General features: G+C 43.6%; 1 protein-coding gene and 1 pseudogene across 11 annotated transcripts in view; one reads left to right on the top strand and one right to left on the bottom strand.

Moving 5' to 3' along the window:
* Window positions 1-18,232, bottom strand: part of fsd1l (fibronectin type III and SPRY domain containing 1-like) — a 127,369-nt gene that overhangs the window by 93,676 nt on the left and 15,461 nt on the right. For 2 of the 11 annotated variants that reach the window (XM_069926186.1, XM_069926181.1), the window contains exon 2: window positions 1,861-1,938. The exons of 7 other annotated variants lie outside the window; for them this stretch is intronic. The gene's annotated coding sequence lies outside the window, so the exon portion shown is untranslated. Of the gene's footprint in view, window positions 1-1,860; window positions 1,939-3,811; window positions 3,925-6,559; window positions 6,583-18,232 lie in introns of those variants that run through there. 2 more of the 11 variants (XM_069926201.1, XM_069926193.1) reach the window with 2 other exon arrangements.
* Window positions 3,901-4,001, top strand: LOC138752129 (U6 spliceosomal RNA; annotated as a pseudogene).

The raw sequence follows: 18,232 nt of genomic DNA, 5'->3' as shown, positions 1-18,232 counted from the left end.
CATTTATGACCATTCTCTGCTTCCTGTCTGCCAAGCAGTTCTCTATCCACAATACAGTTCCTTCAAAAATACCATGGTTATCGGCAGAATCATAGATAAGAATGAGGAAGCGCACAGGAGTAAGGTAGATCAGCCAGTTGAATGATGTACAACAACCTTGCATTCAACACTAGAAAAACTAAGGATATGATTGTGGACTTCAGGAGGGGGAAATAAGGAGAACACTAACCAGTCTTCATCAAAGAGTCAACGGTGGAAAGAGTTAAAAACTTCAAATTCCTGAGTGTTAACATCTCGGGAGAACTGTCCTGGAACCTCCTTGTCGATGCAATCACGAAAAAGGCTTGCCAGTGGTTCTACTTTGTGAGGAGTTTGAGGAGATTTGGTATGTCACTAAAGACTCTTGCAAATTTCTACAGGTTCTCCATGCAGAGCATTCTGACTGCTTGCATCACTATCTGGTATGGAGGTGCCAATGCGCAAGACAGGAAAGGACTACAGAAAGTTGTGAACCTGGCCAGCACCATCAAGGGCATCAGTCCACTCCTTTAAGGACATCTACAAGAGGTGGTGTCTTAAGAAAGCAGCCTCTATCCTCTAGGACCCTCACCACACAGGCCATACCCTCTTCACTTTGCAACCATCAGGAAGGAGGTACATCACCGGCATAAAAACAGCTTCTTCCCCTCTGCCATCAGATTTCTGAATGGACTGTACTGTGCACAGAAGTTAGCATTAACAAAGTTCACCAGTCTTTGGTGCTTAACAGGCAAATGGTTACCACTCAGGAGGGTTCTTGCTGGTTTTCAGAGAGAGATTCCTTTTCCAGGACATCCGCAACTGATTCCTTCTTAATCAGTCTTGCTGTTGAAACTAGCCCCCTTCAGGGTTCTCTGGGTGATTCTCTTTCTTTCAGGTCACCTTTCACACTGCCAGTCTTCTCCTTTGACCAGGCAGTCTTCCAAAGTTTGCCAGCTTGTCCCTCTGGAAGAGATTTGTCTCTCTCCTCTCTGTTTCACACCCTCCATCTTGGAGAACAAAACTCTTCTCTGCCTGCAAAAATCACATGCTCTCCCAGGCAAGCTGCTGTCGATACTTTGTTGCCTCCTGCAAAAAGCATTCTGCAAAGATCCTGCAAATATTCTGTTTTTTAAAATGTGTGTGTGCAAGCTGCTCTAACAATTCCTCCCAAACAACCTCTAAATACTCTGTCACACTATACCATATCTGAAGCATATTTCAGATATTTCGGATTTTAATTTATGCAGTTTTTGTGGCATGAGATATAGCTGATGCAAAAAATTGTATTGAACCAGTCCATATCTTTTTTATTAACATTTTATTTATAAATTTTAAACCATAACAGTAAATACATTTCATTCAATGAAAGAACTTCTGAAGATTATACAAGTGGTGTAAAACTTCTCTTCCCCCACCCTGCCCCTCCCAAGCCCTATAAAGAAAAACAAAAAAGAGAGGACTGGAGAATGCCATGGGAATGAACTATATACATCATAAAATCTAATATTGGAGGTTACCAAGAAATGAGGTCTTCAGAGGGTCTATTAAATGCTCATACCCACATTTTGCAATTATGAGTGCCTTTATTTTCCAAAATATATGATATTTCTTTAGTAAATTATCAGTGATCTTCTCAAGTGGTATACAACTATGAAGTTCCTCATGCCATCTCTCCATCCTTAAATCTCTTTCCGATTTACAAGTTGTTGCTATACATTTCCAAGAAACTGCTAAATCAATTTTTACAAATGCAGTTTAATACATAGCTAATTTTAATTTGGATGTTATAACCTTGAGATTACACAACAAAAATAACATCAGATCCTGAGAGAACTTTACCCATTATTCTTCCAAAAAGGTGCAACTTTAGGACACTGCCAAGTAGAATGCAAAAATGATCCAATCTCTCGTCCACACCTAAAACACAAATCCAATAATGCAGGATTCAATCTTTTTAATTTTTGTGGAGTCAGATGTAACTGATGCAAAAATTATATTGAACCAGCCTATATCTAACATGTATAATTTTTGTCATATTATCTTTACATAGCTACATGCAATTTTTCTCATCTATTTTCCTGTTTAGGTCTACTTCCCATCTCAATTTCAATTTAGGCACCCCTATTTTGGAGGCTTTCCTTTGAAGAAAAATTATAAATGTATTTACATTACTATTATGAATCAATCAACAGGCACTTTCAGGTGGCCAAATTCCCTGCCTGTAAAGCCGCATATTATGGCAATATGCGGCTGTCGGGAGAATGTGCAGGAGGCCCCTGTGAGGCAAACTTTGTAACCCTCCTCCGAGAGGGATAATTGCCGCAGCACAGTGGTCCCCCAGCCATCTGAATGCAGCCGCCTAAAAGCAGCTGCTAAGGGGGTGACAGTCAGCTGGCAGCACCCCTCCCAGCTGCCCCTGCCCCCAGCACAGGATGTCAGGGCAGGGGTAGCCGGTGTGGGCTGTCAGCCCAGGGTCGTCCCCACACTGATCTCGCTCTCTCCCAACTGCCCGATATCAGTCCCCACACTGTGGGTCGATTGGCGAGGGCTGTAGAGGTTCGAGTGGCCGGCACGGGCTGCAACATTTGGGGGAGCTGGCGCAGGCTGTAGCATAACCCGTGCCGACCGCCCCAACCGCTGCAGCCCGCGCCGCCCGCCCCAACCTCTACAGCCCGCGCCGCCCGCCCCAACCTCTACAGCCCGCGCCGCCCGCCCCAACCTCTACAGCCCGCGCCGCCCGCCCCAACCTCTACAGCCCGCGCCGCCCGCCCCAACCTCTACAGCCCGCGCCGCCCGCCCCAACCTCTACAGCCCGCGCCGCCCGCCCCAACCTCTACAGCCCGCGCCGCCCGCCCCAACCTCTACAGCCCGCGCCGCCCGCCCCAACCTCTACAGCCCGCGCCGCCCGCCCCAACCTCTACAGCCCGCGCCGCCCGCCCCAACCTCTACAGCCCGCGCCGCCCGCCCCAACCTCTACAGCCCGCGCCGCCCGCCCCAACCTCTACAGCCCGCGCCGCCCGCCCCAACCTCTACAGCCCGCGCCGCCCGCCCCAACCTCTACAGCCCGCGCCGCCCGCCCCAACCTCTACAGCCCGCGCCGCCCGCCCCAACCTCTACAGCCCGCGCCGCCCGCCCCAACCTCTACAGCCCGCGCCGCCCGCCCCAACCTCTACAGCCCGCACCGCCCGCCCCAATCGCTGCAGCCCGCTCCATACGCACAAACCCCTACTGCCCGCGCCGGCCATTCCAACCACTAATGCCCGCGCTGGCCTCTCCAACCCCAAAACCCCGCACCATCTGCCCCAACCTCTACAGCCTGCCCCGCTCACCCCAACTGATGCAGCCCACGCCGCCCGCCCCACAGTATAGGGAATGATATGAGGCTGTTGGGAGAGCAGAACAGCAGGATCAGTGTGGGGACATCCCCGCGCCGATAGCCCACACTGGCGGTCCCAACTCTGACAGCCAGCCATCCCAAACCTGACAGCCCAAAGTGACAGGAACCGGAGTGCGCTCAGAGGCGCATCCCGTGCAGCTGTCCCTTCAGGTGGCCAGCGCTGTGCTTTTAGCGTTGCCATCTGAACAACAATTCAAAGGGCCGCTTCCTCTACTTCAGGCGCATTCTTAGTGGAAAATGCACCTGAAGAAGCCTAATGACTCACTGCAACTCAGTAGCATCAATTTGGGACCTATTTTATCAGTCAAAAAAGCCTAAACGATAATAAGAAAGAAAGGTATTATCAGGCACATTAAACTTATTCTTCATTTGTTCAAATGTTATAAAACTTACAGCTTCAAAACAATCCTCTATCCTCTGAATACCCATCCACATCAGCACAACTAGTCCACATCTTGCATTGATCATTGATGATCATTGATGTGCTCGCTTCGACAGCACATATACTAAAATTGGAACGATACAGAGAAGATTAGCATGGCCACTGCGCAAGGATGACACGCAAGATTTTTTACAACTGTCTGTCAGGATGGAAGCCTGTGACAAGCGGAGTACCTCAAGGATCGATGCTAGGTCCCCTGTTGTTCATAATTTATATTAATGATTTGGATAATGGGGTGGTTAACTGGGTGAGTAAATTAGCAGATGATACGAAAATAGGGGGAGTGGTGGATAGCGAGGAAGGTTTTCAGGGATTACAGAAGGATTTGGTTTGTCTGGAGAGTTGGGCTGAAAGATGGCAGATGGAATTTAATGTAGAGAAATGTGAGGTGCTTCATTTCGGTAAAAATAATCAAAATAGGACATATATAGTAAAGGGGAGGACATTGGGGAATGCACAAGAACAAAGAGATCTTGGAGTTATGGTGAAGCATTCCTTGAAGGTGGATTCCCATGTTGACAGGGTGGTTAAGAAGGCATTTGGTATGCTAGCCTTCATAAATCATAGCATAGAGTATCGGAGCTGGAAAGTGATGCTGTGACTGTTTAAGACGTTGGTGAGGCCAGGTTTGGAGTATTGTGTTCAGTTCTGGTCTCCAAATTATAGGAAGGATTATAGATAAGGTGGAGAGGGTGCAGAGAAGATTTACAAGGATGTTGCCTGACTTAAAATACCTAGAGTACAGAGAAAGATTGAAGAGGTTAGGACTTTATTTATTGGAACGTAGACTTTTGAGAGGGGATTTGATAGAGGTGTTTAAAATTATGAAGGGAATAGATAGACTAGATGCAAGTAGACTCTTCCCCCGAGAGCAGGGGAGGTTGAAACAAGAGGACACAAGTTGAGGGTAAGGGGGTAAAATTTTAGGAGAAACATTAGAGGATGCTTCTTCACTCAGAGAGTAGTGGCTGAATGGAATAATCTTCCAGAGGAAATAGTTGAGGCAGAGTCAATTCTTTAATTGAAGAAGAGGCTGGATATATACATGGATAAGAGGGGGGTTAGAGGGTTATGGGCGGAGAATAGGCGGTGGGAGCTAGTGGAGTTGTTTGAGTGAACCGGCGAGGACGTAGGGCCGAGATGGCTTGTTTCCATGCCATAAACTGTTATATGTTATATATTATCCAAACACCAATTAGACCAACACTCCTCTGGTATTATAAAACCCAGGTCCAACTCCCACTTCTCTCTCGACCAATGTAGGCCTGGTTTGCACTTTCACCTTGGAGAACAAAATACAGCCTAGTTATAAATTTAGGTGTATTTCCAAACCTAAGCATTCCTTCCACCATTACTTGTAGGGCTTCATGTTTCTCACAAGAAGGACTTTAATTACAGAAAATAGTGGAAGGTTCTATTCATTAATTCATATTTGTTTTAGTTTTTCAAAGGACATAAGTAGCCCTTCCTCATAACAATCTTCAATATGCCTAATTCCTTTCTCACACCAAGTATTAAGAATTTTAATACCAAAACTCATGGACAATTCATTCTGGCACAGTGGTGCTTTTGGTGATATCACCACTTTTGCTTTCCAATACATTTGTTAATCTCATGCCATATTTTAATCATATGTATTAAAATAGGGTTATTTTTTTTATAAAATAATAATTTAACATTCCATTTGTATATAAAATCCTTCGCTGTCCTCTCCCTCAATGTATGTAATCCTATTTGGATCTATAAAGGAGATCTCTTCTAAAATCTGGTACTCTTAACCACTACCCCCCCCACCCCCCCACCACTTTATATTCCCCTTGTCAATTTCCCCATGGAGTTCCTAAGCATTTTATTATTCCAAAGAAATTGTCTTATATGACCATTGAGTATTTTAAATAAATTCTGAGGTAAGGGAATAGGCAACGACTGGAAGAGGTTTTGCAGTCTTGGCATCACTTTCATTTTTTTCATTTTCACACAATTAACTATCCCAACTAAAGTAATAGGCAAGTTCTTCCATCTTTGAAGATTGTCTTCTATCTTTCCAAGCATAAGGAGATAGTTAAGTCTATATAAATATTGTAAGTTACTGACTAACTTTATTCCTAAATATTAAATTCCTTCCAATTTCCATTTGAACTGACTTCCTTTTTGGCATCTTTCATAATCAAAATGTTAGTGGCATAATTTCACTTTTTTCCAAATTAATTTTGTAACCAGAGACTCTTCCATATTTCTCCAATTTGGCCAAAGTTTCATCAGGGTCTGATAAATACAACAGCACATTGTCTGCAAACAAATTTTATGCTCTTCCTGGTCAATTATGAATCCCTTTATGTCTGATCCTTCCTTATGGCCTCTGCTAATGGTTCAACTGCCAAAACAAAAAGACCTGGTGACAGTACGCACCCCTGTCTACTGGATCTACTCAAAGGAAACATCATCGACATCTGACCATAAGTTATAATTTTGCCCCGTGGCTTATGAAAAGGGTTTTTATCCAGTTAATAAAAATTTGGCCCATTCCAAATATTTCTAACACTTTGAATAGAAACGGCCATTCTAACCGATCAAGAGGCTTTTTTTGCATCCAAAGATAGTTATACTTGGGTTCACTTTAGACTTAGCCAGATGAATTACATTTAATAATATGCACAAATTGTCTGCAGAGTGACTTTTTTTTTTTTTACATAGCCTACCTGATCTGGATTTATCAATTTAGGTAGATATTGCCCTAATCTATTAGTTAGCACTTTAGCCAGAATCTTGTAATCTGCATTTAATAGAGAAATAGGTCAATATGAGGATGGTTTTAATGGATCTTGTTTCTTTTCCAGTAGCACCTTGATAATAGCTGTTGAGGATTCCCGAAGAGTCCAAGTCTCCGCCATATAAGAGACATCAAAAGATCTTTAAATTATCTATAAAACTTGGGTGGAAAACCATCTTCCCCTGTAATATAATCAAGGCTTTTTGAATCTCTTCTCTGGTAAAGGGGACATCCAATTCAATCTGATCTCAATTTTCCAATTTTGGCATTTCAATCAATGAAATAAATTCATCTATCTCCCAAGAGTCACCTAGCAATTCTGACTTAGAGAATTTTGTATAATATTGTTTAAAAGTATAATTAATTTATTTCAGATTATATGTTAACTGGTCAGGTTCTGTTTGATTTGCATTAATCATCCTTGATGTCTCTTCCACTTTTAATTGCCACAACAGAATTTTATGTGCTCTCTCATATTTTGCTTTGTTTTGATCAAGACTTGCTAACGACACCAGTTATTAAACAGATAAGTGCGGTAACAGCAGAAGGCCATGGATTGGGCAATGTGTCCTTGATGGCAGAGATGAATATGGATAGATTGGGAGTTGGTGTGACCTTTCCATCATTTAAGTTAGACTACTGTGTGGCACATGAACTAAAAACCATCACTGCCCATTCAAATGTTCCTTTTTCACCCTGCAAAGTCATGGGCTCCCGATTGCCAGAATTTGAAAGAAATCTTGCATTTTTTCCTATGAGCTTGTGAGAAACATTCTTGTAACTGCTATATCCATCCGGAAATATCATGTCTTGACAGAGCATGGAGTCACCTCTCCTCTGGGAGTTCACCACCAAGCATGCTAATGACTTTGCATTCCTCCAATGAAAAGTGTAACTTGAGCTTCCAGGCTGATGGTTTATCCTGTCAATGGATTTTGAGGATTGTTCTTGGACAGATTTGGTGCTCTCTCTCTCTAGTGCTTCTGTGCCTACTGTGTGTCCAAACTTTGGAAGTATGTGTGAGAACAGGGATCAATGTTGCCAGGTGAACAATAATCTTTGTTTGATCTACAAATACCTTTTCTCCTCAGATGGCAAAATACCCTGATAGCATATCAAAAGACAATGGTTACTAACATTCGCCTTTGCTGAAAGATGGTTCCACAGATATGGTGGTCCATGTTTTCTAGGATTTGAAGTGAAACTTTATTGTGAGAGGACAATGCTGTACCTGTTTTATGGAAATATTAAACCAATCATCTCATATGCTTCAACAAAGCCCAGCCTCTGCAAGCATTGTTTGAGATTGAGGTAGCCCTGCTTCTTGAATTAAAGTATTGTAGGTTGAACACTTCCCCTTTAGTCCAATTGGCTAGTTTGGGGTGGTCATGATCCTCACTGATTTTTAGCAACTCCTCTTTAGACAACCATCTCATGGTGCTTCTTTAAATCTCTCCATTAGCTACTGGTAATTAGCTATAGTTAGTAAGAGGGAAGGAAGATCAAGAGGAGCAGCCATTGTGGAGCAGTCCAGTGTAGGAATGAGAATTTGAAGTTTTGGCTCGAGAGGTTTTGGTGAGCAGAGGTGGAAGTGTGGGAGTTGAGGCAAGGCAAGATTTTTCTAACTCTTTAATAGACAGTGGGAATGGAAGCTAAGGCAGAAATATGCTCCTCTTGGAGAATATGGATAGTCAGAGTGATGACTTAATCTGCGAGAAGTACATCGAGCTGAAGGTCCTTACTAACCGTATTAGGGAATTGGAGCTGGATAAACTCCAGATCATTCGGGAAGGTGAGGGAGTGATTTGACAGGAGTTACATGGATGCAATCACATTCAGGAGACAGAAGGAAGATGAGAGTCAGGAGAGAGAAAGGAAACAGGCAGGCAGTGCAGAGTACTTCTGTGGTCATTCCACTCAGCAACAAGTATAACCTTTTGGATACTACGAAGTAGGATGACCCATCTGGGCAAGGCAGCAGCCACACAAATAGCATCGTAGTCTGCTCTGAGCCTCAGAAAGAAAGGATGAAATTAGATAGAGCAATAGTCATAGGGGATTTGATAGTCAGGGGAACAGATAAGAGATTCTGCAGCCACAAAGGAGACTCTAGGATACTGTGTTGATTCCCAAGTGATCAGATCCAGGATGTCTCTAAGCAGGTGCAGAATATTTTAAGGGGGAGGTAGCAGCCAGATTCTGTGGTACACATTGGTACCAATGACATAGAAAGGAGTCAGGTAGAAGTCCTGCAAAACAAGTTGTGGGAGTTAGGAAAGAGGTTTAAGAGTAGGACCTCCAAGGTGGTAATCTGGATTGCCACGAGCTAGGAAAGGTCAGAAGAGGAAAATTGTACAAACAAATGAGTAGCTGAAGAAATGGTGCAGGGGGCAGGGTTTGAAGTTCTCGGATCATTGGAGCCTTTTCTAGGGAAGGGGTGACCTGTTCAAGTGGGGCAGGTTGCACCTGAACTTGAGGGAAACTAATATCCTGGCAGGGAGGGATGCCAGTGCTGTTGGGGTTGGCAGGGGTGGGCTGGGGTGACTGGTAGGGAGCTTGTGTGGAAGTACAGGCAGATCAGGCTAAACTGCAGCCACTAGGAGTTGTCGTCATGCAATAAGGAAACAGTTAAAAAAAAACAAATACAGAGCTAACGCTTTTGTATTTAAGTGCATGGAACCTAAGAAATAAAGTGATGATCTTGTAGTACAGCTACCGATTGGCAGGAATGGCATCGTGGCCTTTACAGACTCATGGCTAAAGGATGGATGTCATTGGGAGCTGGATGTCCAAGGATATACTGTGTATCAAAAGGATAAGTAAATAAGCAGAGGGGGTTTGGTAAGGAATAACATTAAATCATCAGAAGGAGGTGATAGGATCAGAAGAACAAATTACAACAGTAAATAGAAAAGGTGTCAGAAGGGCAATGATATGGTAGTGAGAAGGTATTTTAACATGCAAGTAGATTGGGAAAAAAACAGGTTCGGACTGGATCTCAAGAAAATTTATAGAATGGCGTTTTAGAACCGATTGTTGAATAGCCCACTAGGGCAAGGTTTCCCAAACTTTTTTCTTTCTACTCACATACCACCTTAAGTAAATCCTATGCCTTAGGTGATGTGATTAGTAAGGGATTACTTAAGGTGGGATGCTAGTGTGAAAAAAAGGTTGAGAACCACTGCTCTAGATCTAATTACTGAAATATTTTGCTTGAGAAAAATTGTCATTGGCCCATTTCCATTGGAGTTATGAAACTGTGCACACGATGAGTCAATTACGTACAATTAAAACTGGTTTTCAACCTTTTTCTTTCCACTCACATACCACCTCAAGTTATCCCTTAGTAATCACAGAACACCTATGAAATAGGAATTACTTAAGATGGTACTGAGTGGAAATGAAAAAGTTTGAGAAATCCTGCACAAGGGGATCAGTTGTACTGGATTAATCACCAGAGGTGATTAGAGTGTATAAAGTAAATGAGCCATTACAGGGCAGTGATCACAATATGAGTGAAAAACTAAAGTCAGATTTGTCAGTTTTTCAGTGGATTAAATTTTTTTATTCATACAGCTCGGTAACAAGCCATTTCAGCCCACAAGTCCCTGCTGCAAATTTACACCCCATTTCTCCCCCCAGTACGTTTTGAATGGTGGAAGATAACTGGAGCCCCCGAAGAAAACATATGCAGATATGGGGAGAACGTACAAACTTCATACAGACAGTATGGGATTCGAACACGATCCGATCCCAATCACTGGCGTTGTAAAGGCATTGTGCTAACCACTACATTATCTGTACGGGAGTAAAGGAAATTACAGTAGCATGAGAGAGGAATTGGCTATAGTGCGGAAGGGAGCGCTAGTAAGGAAGATGGCAGCAATGGATGAAGTTTCTGTGAAAAATAAGGAAGTTGCAAGATAAATACAAATCAAAAAGAGGAAATATTTGAATGGTAAAATGTCACACCTGTGGCTGACAAGGGAAGTCAAACACAATGCAAAAGCAAAAGAGAGGGCAGACAAGGAAGCAAAAATTAGGGGGAATATAAAGGATTGGAATATTATTTTAAACTCGCAGAAGGTAACTAAAAAAAATCATAAGGGGGAAAAGATGACGTATGAAAGTAGACTAGTAAATTCAAAGAAAATGCAAAAGGCTTTTTCAAGTATATAAAGAGTAAAAGAGATGAGAGTTGTACAGAACTAGAAAATTACACTGGAGAAATACTAATGGGAGATAAGATGGCCGAGGAACTAAATGAGCATTTTGCATATATCTTCTCAGTGGAAGTCTTTAGCAGTGTGCCAGATGTCAAAGATTATCAGGGAAGAGAAGGGAGTACAGTCACACTTTTAAGGGAGAAGGTGGTCAGAAAGCTAAATGGTCCAAAGGTGGACAATTTTCCGAGACCAGATGGATTGCACCCTCGGGTTCTAAAAGAAGTAGCTGTAGTAATTGGCGGCATTGGTAATGATCTTTCAGGAATCATTAGATTCTGGTATGGTCCCGGAGGACTTTGGGGGGTGTGTGTGTGGGAGATGAGGAAAAAAATTCCATGTCATCCCACTATTCAAGAGAGGGAGGCAGCAGAAAGGAAATTAAGACTAGCTAGCCTGTTGTCAGTGTGTGTCGGGGTGTGTGTGGGGGGGGTGTGGGAGGTGAGGAAACAAAATTGCATATGTCATCCCACTATTCAAGAGAGGGAGGCAGCAGAAAGGAAATTAAGACTAGCTAGCCTGATGTCAGTGTGTGTCGGGGTGTGTGTGGGGGGGGGGTGTGGGAGGTGAGGAAACAAAATTGCATATGTCATCCCACTATTCAAGAGAGGGAGGATGCAGAAAGGAAATTAAGACTAGCTAGCCTGATGTCAGTGATTGGGAAGATGTTCTCAAAGATTTAAGGCAAATGACAAGATAGGATAAACGCAGCATGGTTTCCTTAAGGGAAAAGCTTGCATGACAAAATTAATTTTTAAATTCAGACATACAGCATGGTAACAGGCCATTTCGGCCAGGAGTTCATGCCGCCCAATTTACACCCAATTAACCTACAACCCTGATACATTCCAAACAGTGGAAGGAAACCAAAGCCCCTGGGGAAAACCCACAGAGACATGGGGAGATCATACCAACTCCTTACAGATTGCGCAGGATTCGAACGCGTCCCAATTTCCGGTGCTATAAAGGCATCGAGCTAACTGTTATGCCAACCGTGTCGCCTTTTTTGAAATTCTTTGAAGTAGAGACAAGAAGGATAGAGATGCAGTGGATGTTGTGTATTTGGATTTTCAGGTCTTTGACAAGGTGCTTGTTGCAAATGTGCCAAATGTTTGTGCTATGCACACGTTGTGTGGAATACAAGCTTCCACCTCGTTAGACCCAGAGAGAAATGACAGACACCAACATTTTCCCAAATCCAAAGAACAAACCCTTTTATTTACAATTAGAAAACTATTTATAGTATTTACAATGCCCTTGGTCCTAAGGGAACTCCTGTGAGCCATCTCACACACATGACTGGATTAGTTAATTGATGGTTCAAGTCCCGAGAACTGGTAACACCCACTCCTGGCGATGTCGGTGTCGCTCTATTTAGGACGTCCTAGCACTTCCCCTTTGAGCTGGTTACTTATATGAGTGGAGTCTGGGATCCAACTGGAAGGGTTTCATTGGTCTCTGAACTTTGAGACTTCATTACGAGACCCAGTGACGTAGAGGGTATAAGCTCATTTCTGGGTGATGGGTATGATTAGTGTTCAATGGTTTCTGAAGTTCAAATGTGTCCAACAGAGCATCCAGGCCAAGTTGCGCCAGTGTTTCAGCAAGGTTACATTCTGTTGGTCACAACTGATAAGCAAGTCTGGTCCAACTTGTACATGGTAGAGAACATCTCCAATTCTCCTTAGGATTCTCCTTAGCTGCCATACATATGACTTACCTCTATTTCACACACTGTCCATCATGAAACGCACTTTCTTTGAATCCATGCCGGCAATTGTACTGTTGTTCCATATCATAATCTCTCAGTCCAGATTCTGGTCTTTATGGAAATATAACATCATATGGTGCTCGTATTTTCTTACCAAAGAAGTTTTCAGCAGGCAAAGTACCATCTGGCGTTCGTGGGTTTGGAGTGATCCTGTAATTTAACAAGAATGTCTGCAAGATCTCTTCCGTTGGCCCTCCCCTTGGCCTTGTTCAGAGCTCATTTGAATGTATCCACAAAACGTTCTGCTTGACCATTGGACGGAGGATGATATTGAAGGCAAACAAATATACGTAATGCTGTATTGCTTACAAAATTTAAAAAAAACAAAGCCGACTGTAATGAATTGTGTCTCTGTGTCTGAAACTAATGTTACAGGAGAATCAAAGCAATTGAATATGGTCTAAAATTCCATTATTGTAGCCTATGCAGTTGGTTGGGCTACTTTGATGATCTCAGGCCATTTGGTGTATGCATCCACTACATTTAGGTAGTACTCCCCATTAATTGGTCCTGCACAGTCAATATGAAGGCAATTCCATGGCCCGCAAGTTTGAGGCTAGGAATGTAGATTTGTTTTAACAGGGAATTTTGCAGCCAAGGCACATTGGATATATGACTGTGTCAAGTTGTTCAATCTGGTCATCCATCAGAGGCCAGTAAACATAGCTTGGTGCAGGTGCTTTCCAGTGATTCATTCCAAGATGTCCACTGTGAAACTGTTTGAGGATTGTAGATTGCAGACCTTTGGGAATCACAATCCTTTCTGCAATCAAAAGACAGACATTAGTGATCGCCAATGATTCTTATCCTTTGAAGAATGGCTGGATTTTCATTTGTGGACAAGTTTTTAACCACCCTGAATGATGATAATGCATTATCTCTTGTAGGAGGTCGTCTCCGTTCGTTGCTTGTCTAATTTTTTCTGCTGTGTCCGTCAGTGAGTTAATAACATCTTTGAATACTTGATTTCCTGCTCGCTAATGAATCGTGACAATGCATCAGCTTGCCCAATACTTGTGGTCAGCAGGTGTTTAATTTTGAAGTCATAACCAAGTAACACGGTTGCCCATCTTTGCAGAAGGTTTGCCGTCTAAATTGGAATTCCTTTCTTTGAACCAAATACTGCTAGGAGTGGCTTGTGATCTGTCAGAAGAGTGAATTGCCGTCCAAAGAGCATTTTATGGAAAGTCTTAACCGTAAAAACACTTGCTAGAGCTTCCTTTTCAATTTGTCCAGTTATGCTCTGCTGCTGTTGGAGAGCATGCTGCAAGTGCTATGGCTTTTTGATTCCCAGGAATATATGGGAAATGACGGCACCCACCCCAGTCTGTGATGCATCTGAAGCTACGACAATCTCCAAGTCGTGTGTCAAAAGAAGGTTCAAGTTTAGCATCGACTTAACTTGATTGAATGACTCTTGACATTTTGAAGTCTATTTCAATTTGCTACCCATGGTAAGGAGTTTGTTGAGTGGATCATGGAGTTTATGCATGTCCCGTAGAAATAAACTGTGGTGACTGAGAAGACCCAGGAATGAACATAGCTTGGTCACATCTGTGGGTGCAGACATGCGCTTGATAATGTGAGTGTTTTGTGGATCACCATACCCACGTATGTCACAAAATCTTCGGTATCTCTTAGTCATTTTGAGGCACTGATACTGAATATTAAACAGTCGGGTTTGTTCACTGAATATCTCTGCCAACATGTTAAGTATTTCCTTGAAGCTGAGCTCACAGGGAAGTTTTGGCAGAATGAAGTTTGTGTAGCATTCGTGTTCTCAAGAGCCTAACTTCCACAAAAACAGCCTAATTTTCCACGCATCATTGAACTTGGCAAAGCTAACTGAAAATAAGTCTTAATACTTTTTGAACCAAGTTTTAAATATACTGGACTCTGGGACAAATGAGAACTCAGTGATAGAGCTCATTAAAGCATATGCCGAATTTGAATCAACTTCAGGCTCATGTTCTACAATGGCTGGAGTCCCAAAGGATATTTTTTCTGCCAGCTTGTCAATTAGCCTCACTTGTATTTGTTCCGTTTTTCTGCTGCTGCTCATGGACAGCCTGCAGCTGTTCCATTGTCACCTCATCGTCAAAGTGTTGTAAATGTGCCAAATGTTTGTGCTGTGCACATGTTGTGTAGAGTACAATCTTCTACCAGAGAGAAACAATAGATGCCAGTATTTTCCCAAATCTAAAGAACAAACTCTTATTTACAATTAGAGAGCTATTTATAGTATTTACAATACCCTTGGTTCCAAGGGAACTCTTGTGAACCATCTCACATACGTGACTGGATTAGTTGATTGACAAGTCCCGAGAAACTGTAACACCCACTCCTGGTGATGGTGGGTTTGTGCTGTTTAGGGTGTCGTAGCAGTGCTGCACATATGATTACTTTAACAAGGTAAGAGACCATGGTATAACATGAGCATTGGCTGATTAGCAGGAAATAGAGTCAGAAAACAGGGATCATATTCTGGTTGGTTGCCAGCTGCTATTGGGGTTGAGGGCTACTGTTTTTTTTGTTGTATACTAATGATTTAGATTATGGAATGAATGGTTTTGTGGGCATGTTTGCAGATGATATGAAGGTGGAGGAACTGGTAGCATCAGGAAACAGAGGCTGCCAAAGGACTTGGATTAGGAGAAATGGCAGAGAAGTGACAAATGAAATACAATGTCAGAAAGTGTACAGTCATGAACTTTAGCAGAAGAAATAAGTGGGTAAACTATTTTCTAAATGGGAAAAAAACTGAAAATTCCCTAATTCAAAGGGACCTGACAGTCATCATGCAGGATACTCTGAAGGTAAACTTTCAGGTTGAGACAGCAGTAAAGAAGGCAAATGCCACGCTGGCATTCATTTTAAGAGGATAGAATATGGATGCAATGTTGAGGCTTTATAAGGCACTGGTGAAACCTCACGGAGCATTGTGAGCAGTTTTGGGCTCTTCATTTCTTCTTTCTTTGGCTTGGCTTCGCAGACAAAGATTTATGGAGGGGTATGTCCACGTCAGCTGCAGGCTCGTTTGTAGCTGACAAGTCCGATGCGGGACAGGCAGACACGGTTGCAGCGGTTGCAAGGAAAAATTGGTTGGTTGGGGTTGGGTGTTGGGTTTTTCCTCCTTTGTCTTTTGTCAGTGAGGTGGGCTCTGCGGTCTTCTTCAAAGGAGATTGTTGCCCGCCGAACTGTGAGGCGCCAAGATGCATGGTTGGAGGCGATATCAGCCCACTGGCGGTGGTCAATGTGGCAGCCACCAAGAGATTTCTTTAAGCAGTCCTCGTACCTCTTCTTTGGTGCACCTCTGTCTCGGTGGCCAGTGGAGAGCTCGCCATAGAACACGATCTTGGGGAGGCGATGGTCTTCCATTCTGGAGACGTGACCCACCCAGCGCAGTTGGGTCTTCAGCAGCATGGATTCGATGCTTGTGGACTCCGCCAGCTCGAGTACTTCAATCTTGGTGATGAAGTCATTCCAATGAATGTTGAGGATGGAGCGGAGACAGCGCTAATGGAAGCATTCTAAGACACATAGGTGATGCCGGTAGAGGACCCATGATTCGGAGCCGAACAGGAGCGTAGATATGACAACTGCTCTGTACACGCTGATCTTTGTGTATTTCTTCAGGTGGTTGTTTTTCCAGACTCTTTTGTGTAGTCTTCCAAAGGCGTTATTTGCCTTGGCGAGTCTGTTGTCTATCTCTTTGTCAATCTTTGCATCTGATGAAATGGTGCAGCCGAGGTAGGTAAACTGGTTGACCGTTTTGAGTTCAGTGTGCCCGATGGAGATGTGGGGGGGCTGGTGGTCATGGTGGGGGGCTGGCTGATGGAGGACCTCAGTTTTCTTCAGGTTGACTTCCAGGCCAAACATTTTGGCAGTTTCCGCAAAACAGGACGTCATGCGCTGGAGAGCTGGCTCTGAATGGGCAACTAAAGCGGCATCGTCTGTAAAGAGTAGTTCACGGACAAGTTGCTCTTGTGTCTTGGTGTGTGCTTGCAGGCGCCTCAGATTGAAGAGACTGCCATCCATGCGGTACCGGATGTAAACACCATCTTCATTGTTGAGGTCTTTATTGGCTTGTTTCAGCATCATGCTGAAGAAGATAGTAAAGAGGGTTGGTGCAAGGACGCAGCCTTGCTTCACGCCGTTGTCAATGGAGAAGGGTTCGGAGAGCTCATTTCTGTATCTGACCCGACCTTGTTGGTTTTCGTGCAGGAACTTTGGGGGGCATCCGAGGCGCTCTAGTATTTGCCAAAGCCCTTTCCTGTTCACGGTGTCAAAAGCTTTGGTGAGGTCAACAAAGGTGTAGAGTCCTTTGATTTGTTCTCTGCACTTTTCTTGGAGCTGTCTGAGGGCAAAGACCATGTCAGTAGTTCCTCTGTTTGTTCGAAAGCCACACTGTGATTCTGGGAGGACATTTTCGGCGACACTAGGTATTAGTCTATTAAGGAGAATCCTAGTGAAGATTTTGCCTGCAATGGAGAGCAGCGTGATTCCCCTGTAGTTTGAGCAGTCTGATTTCTCACCTTTGTTTTTGTACAGGGTGATGATGATGGCATCACGAAGGTCCTGAGGCAGCTTTCCTTGGTCCCAGCAGAGCATGAAAAACTCATGCAGTTTGGTATGCAGAGCTTTGCCGCCAGCCTTCCAGACCTCTGGGGGGGATTCCATCCATACCTGCTGCTTTCCCACTTTTCAGTTGTTCAATTGCCTTATATGTCTCTTCCCAGGTAAGGACCTCATTCAGCTCTAGCCTCAAGGGTTGTTGAGGGAGCTGGAGCTGGGCAGATTCTTGGACTGAGCGGTTGGCACTGAAAAGGGATTGGAAGTGTTCTGACCATTGATTGAGGATGGAGATCTTGTCACTGAGGAGGACTTTGCCATCTGAGCTCTGCAGAGGGCTTTGGAATTGGGGTGAGGGTCCGTACACCGCCTTTAGTGCCTCATAAAAACCCTTGAAGTCGCCAATGTCGGCGCTAAGCTGGGTCTATTTGGCGATGCTAGTCCACCACTCATTTTGGATCTCCCGGAGTTTGCATTGGGAGTGAAAGGGTTATCAGCTGAGGAGCATTTGACAACTCTTGGAATTTAGATGAATAGGGGTGGTGGTGGAGGAAGGTTATTGAAACATTTCAAACGTTGAAAGGCATGGTCAGGGTAGACATAGAAAGGTTGCTTCCCATGGTGGGGGATTAGAGGACAAAAGGCACAATTTCAGGATCGAAGGGCATTTCTTTTGCCAGAATGGGGTAAATCTGAGAAATTTGAGAATTAGGGCAGAGATTGATAGATTCTTGATTATCCAGGGCACCAAAGGTTATGGGGAGGAGACGAAGAGGCCTGTGCATATATTTGTTTAATGTGTACTTGATGTTGCACTCCTAGAAGCACATAACACTTCACAAATCAACCAACTAATTCTAATGCCATGAAAACCATAACGATTGGAGTTGATGGATTTGTTGCAGTCTTTGGGACAGAATGATTGGAGAAGCAGTTAATGCAATGCCTTTATAGCACCAGTGATCGTGACCAGACCAGGGTTCAAATCCCGTACTGTCTTTAAGGGGTTTGTAAGTTCTTCCCGTGTCTGCATGGG

The sequence above is a fragment of the Narcine bancroftii genome, chromosome 1, assembly GCF_036971445.1.
Source record: "Narcine bancroftii isolate sNarBan1 chromosome 1, sNarBan1.hap1, whole genome shotgun sequence".
Classification (NCBI taxonomy): Eukaryota; Metazoa; Chordata; class Chondrichthyes; order Torpediniformes; family Narcinidae; genus Narcine; species Narcine bancroftii.
This window is presented reverse-complemented; position numbering and strand designations above follow the sequence as displayed.